This window comes from Hibiscus syriacus, unplaced genomic scaffold, assembly GCF_006381635.1.
Source record: "Hibiscus syriacus cultivar Baekdansim isolate YM2019G1 unplaced genomic scaffold, ASM638163v2 tig00112501_pilon, whole genome shotgun sequence".
Taxonomy (NCBI): Eukaryota; Viridiplantae; Streptophyta; class Magnoliopsida; order Malvales; family Malvaceae; genus Hibiscus; species Hibiscus syriacus.
The window spans coordinates 12,675-17,431 of record NW_024063348.1 but is presented as its reverse complement, the minus strand read 5'-3'; the positions used below and the strand labels follow the sequence as shown (position 1 = coordinate 17,431).

General features: G+C 31.3%; 1 pseudogene; it reads left to right on the top strand.

Annotated features, from left to right (window-relative positions):
• Positions 1–2,346: 2,346 nt before the first annotated feature.
• Positions 2,347–3,024, top strand: LOC120180815 (annotated as a pseudogene).
• Positions 3,025–4,757: the final 1,733 nt, after the last annotated feature.

The window sequence follows — 4,757 nt, the reverse complement described above, 5'->3', positions numbered from 1 at the left end:
TGAGTTTTAAGATATTAATTTAGTAATTATAGGCGTCTAATGATTTATTTTTTATGTTACGGTATATTATTATTAAATTAAAAACAATAAACATATATATATTTATTATTATCTTTGGTTAATGTTGTTAAATTTAAATTATAAATATTATTTTATAAAATATCAAAACAATCAAATAATTTTTTGTGTAAATGAAATTATTAAATTAATATTGTAGGTGGAAAATATGAAACACTGTTAAAAAAATTGAAACATAAATTACATAACTTTTAAAAAAAGTATCGATCCTTTTTATAAAAAGTATGGACACTTTTAATATAATAGGTAAACATATGATGTAATAGGTAGCGCTTATATAATGTAATAGGTATCGTTTATATAATGTAATAGGTAGTGGTTATATTGTAAAGTGTCTATCCTTTTTATAAAAGTGTCCATACTTTTTTCACTGTGGAAAACATTAATTTAAGGTTATCTTTTGAGTGAGTTTTAAGATATTAATTTAGTAATTATAGGTGTCTAATGATTTATTTTTTACGTTACGATATATATATTATTATTAAATTACAAATTCTAAATATTATTTTATAAAATATCAAAACAATCAAATAATTTTTTGTGCAATTAAATTATTAAATCAAATTACTTTATTCCAACCATGTGACAAGTGTGACAACTCCATCAACTCACAACTCAGCTTTGAACTCAATCAATATTGTCTTTTAGCTTGATGGTTCATAAAGCATGTTACTTGAACAGTATGAATCAATTATGCAATTTTCATGTTCAATTTAACACTGCATTTCAAATTCATTTCATATGTAATTGGAGTTTGAATTTAAATTTCAATTTGAGTTTGAATTTCAATATATATTTCGGCTCCACTATAAATATTAGCCCAAGCCAATATGCATGTTATCATTGATTATTCCTAATTTCCATTGTTTTTTTTCCAACGTTTAAACGCGAGGGAAATCCCGACCATTGTATTTTTTGGTCAACTTTAAAGCGTCAGAAACGTTTCGGGCGTATGATCTGGGTGGTAAACAAATAGCAACTAAAATCATAAGTCCGAAATGCTTCTGAGTACCACCCAAATCATAAGTCTGAAATACTTCCGATGCTCATCAAAATCCAAAGCTCATATGGTGCCAAGCAAAAGGAAATCAAAAATCTCATATGATGCCAAGCAAAGGAAATCAAAATCTACAACTTGAGTTTGAACATTGATATGATATGTTCAGTTGTTATCATGTTGGGATTTTCTCGTTTTTGATTGCTTGGATAGTTGTTCTCTTGCTTCTTCAAGTGTCCTTAGCTTGTAATTTATAGCTTGGAATGTGTTTAATGTTGTATATATTATTAAATTAAAAACAATAAACATATATATTACATATTTATTATTATCTTTGGTTAATGTTGTTAAATTTAAATTATAAATATTATTTTATAAAATATCAAAACAATCAAATAATTTTTTGTGTAAATGAAATTATTAAATTAATATTGTAGGTGGAAAATATGAAACACTGTTAAAAAAATTGAAACATAAATTACATAACTTTTAAAAAAAGTATCGATCCTTTTTATAAAAAGTATGGACACTTTCAATATAATAGGTAAACATATGATGTAATAGGTAGCGCTTATATAATGTAATAGGTATCGTTTATATAATGTAATAGGTAGTGGTTATATTGTAAAGTGTCTATCCTTTTTATAAAAGTGTCCATACTTTTTTCACTGTGGAAAACATTAATTTAAGGTTATCTTTTGAGTGAGTTTTAAGATATTAATTTAGTAATTATAGGCGTCTAATGATTTATTTTTTACGTTACGATATATTATTATTAAATTAAAAATTCTAAATAATATTTTATAAAATATCAAAAAATCAAATAATTTTTTGTGCAAATGAAATTATTAAATTAATATTGTAGGTGGAAAACATGAAACACTATTAAAAAAAATTGAAACATAAATTACATAACTTTAAAAGAAGTATCGATCTTTTTTATAAAAAGTATGGACACTTTCAATATAATATAATGTAATAGGTAAATTTGCAATACTATCGGTATAAATATACCGGATTACTTATAAAATAGGTAAATATAAGCGCTACCTATTATATTATATAAGCGTTACCTAGTATGTTATTGTACTTTATAATATTTCCGGTTAAATAATATAACATAACCGGAATAAATTTTAACCGGTCAATTATTTAACCGATCACACCGTATATTAACCGTTTTTTAAGCGCCGCACCGCATAAGTACCCGTCCTTGGGCTTATCCAAATTCATCCAAAGCTAGTTTGTTGTCATTGATAGCCCTCTTTTTCTTCTCTTTCTTATATCCTCTTCTTAAGCACGACAAAGACCCCTATTCCTTGATCAAAACAACCCTAAAACTCCATTATTACCCCCCAAAAAGAAAACCTTGTTTAGCAGGCATCAGCCATGGCAGCTCTAAGGTTTCACTTACTGACAGGAACCCTAGAAATGAACTCAACTTCATCTCTCAGTCCAAACCCAAAGCTGTATTTTGCTTCATTTCCCTGTGATAACAATAAAAGGGTATCTAGAATGGCAGTAAAAGCAGCCAAATATAAAGGGACTCAAATGAGGTAAAAGAAGCTAACTGAGTTGATTGAGAAAAAAGTTTTAGAAGCTAAGGAAGTGTGTGAAGAAGATGAGATATCTGACGAGTGCAAGGTGGCTTGGGACGAGGTCGAAGAGGTAAGTCAAGCCAAAGCTGATCTTAGGCTTAGACTTCAAATCGAAAAGAAAGATCCTTTGGAATCTTTCTGCCAGGAAAACCCCGAGACTGAAGAGTGTAGGATCTATGAAGATTGATGAACTTAAACAAAAATAATCATTTTCTGGATCTGCTTAGTGTTATTTAGTTGAAAAAAATAGTGAGGGGTTGTTAATTTGTGGTTTGAATTATTAATCCAAAGTGTACGGTATGGATCTTCATTGTTATGCTGTTTTCAATCAAGCTGAATTATGTTGTGAAATTAGACCATGTTAGAGATTAGCTTTGCTCAAATATCTGTGTTTCACTTGTGTATCTGTCTTGTATCCTTGAAAAGCTTTGAAAATTTTTAATATATTTTGAATCCAATGTAACCAAAAAAACAGTAAAACAACTGTGATCAAACCAGATAGATATCAATCAAAATCAATTTTAAGTTTGGACTCACCTGTGTTGGTTTGGTCCCCCTGAATCTGAAAGAGCAGCAAATGAGTTGGATGATAGATATCCATTAACTTGTATTTTTATAATGCTACAAATATAACCGATTCTTCATCTTTAAACCACAATTTTAATGTATTTGGATGGGATTTTTTAAGTGTTGAGATCCTTTTTTATTTTGATGTCCAGCTCCAATATCTATCAATGGTAGATAATGATGAAACAAGGCCATGAACCTGGTTTTGTTGTACCTCTGCGTGGTGGTTCTTTGAGGAAAACTTCGCTTTGAACAATTGAACTAAAGAACAAATTAATCAAAAGATTGCGGTGAAGTATATTTTAAGTGCAATCGGGCAAGCTATTAACACAATACCAAGATCAAACTTAGTACGAAAGCACTGGAAAAGACTTGGACACCAACCGGTTTAGGCCTCACAGTACTTCACCGTGGCCAGTAATGATGATCGCTTACCCATACGGATCATGTTGATGCCTCCCAGTACAACTCAGCTCGGCATCACATCCGAAGACGTAAGCTCCTTTTCCGGACCATAAGCAATCAGGTTCATGACTATTCGTAGAGTTGCAGGTGACAACAACACTTGTATACGTCCTCAGCAAAGAGTTGAGCAAGAATTCGATGAGCCGCGCTTGCCAGTCCCAGCATGATGGATTGCTAAACCATACTAAACCCTTGAGTGCATTGCATTTTAATCAATACCTGTCTCTGAAGAATCTCACCACTTGCAGCATCCTCTTTCAAGAATCTATTGAGGGTATCATTTGCAAGTCGAGCTGTTTTAGCAGTTTCTTCAATCCTTGGATGAACGAAAATAAGGACGGGGTGCTTCCCTGGAACAGACTTTACATTTTCGAAACTAATATCTTCAGAACCTTATCTGCAGTCACTATGATTCCAACGTACCCTTTCTGTCTTAGAACACCCTAAATTTCTCCGTTTTATTATTTCCTTGTTCTCTTGATGGGTGCTAGTTTCTCTTCTTTGTTCATCGACCAAGATGGTTTATCATCTGTCTCTTCATCATCGCCCACTTTGGGTGACTTACAGTTACCGGAGAGTTGTGTGGCATCAATTATCGAGCATATGAATCCTCCCGAGATATGTAAACTTTCAAAGTTGAACCGAGCAAAATTATCAAATTCTTGTTAATAAAATTCTGGGTTTGGGACCTCAAAAGTTGGGTAAACGAGACATTTGCACAAGGATTTATCATATATTGGGTGGTTGTTAACGAGAACATTCATATTCACGTTCTTGTTCCTTTTGCAGACAGTGTGGCTTGGATAAGAACACAGGTGGTGTTTGCATGCCAATCTCTTCAGACAGCTATTTGTAAATGGTTTCACTACCACGTGGGAGACTTCAATGTTCAGAACCATAACTCTAGTTAGTGGTATTCCATGTTTAATCAAATAATTCATAGTGATATTTCATTTCCAATAACAATACACGTAAAAAAATTATTCAAATTTTCTTTTGAACGGGGCAAACAAGAGTTGTTAAATAAAAGGCTTGTAAAATCAAAATACCCT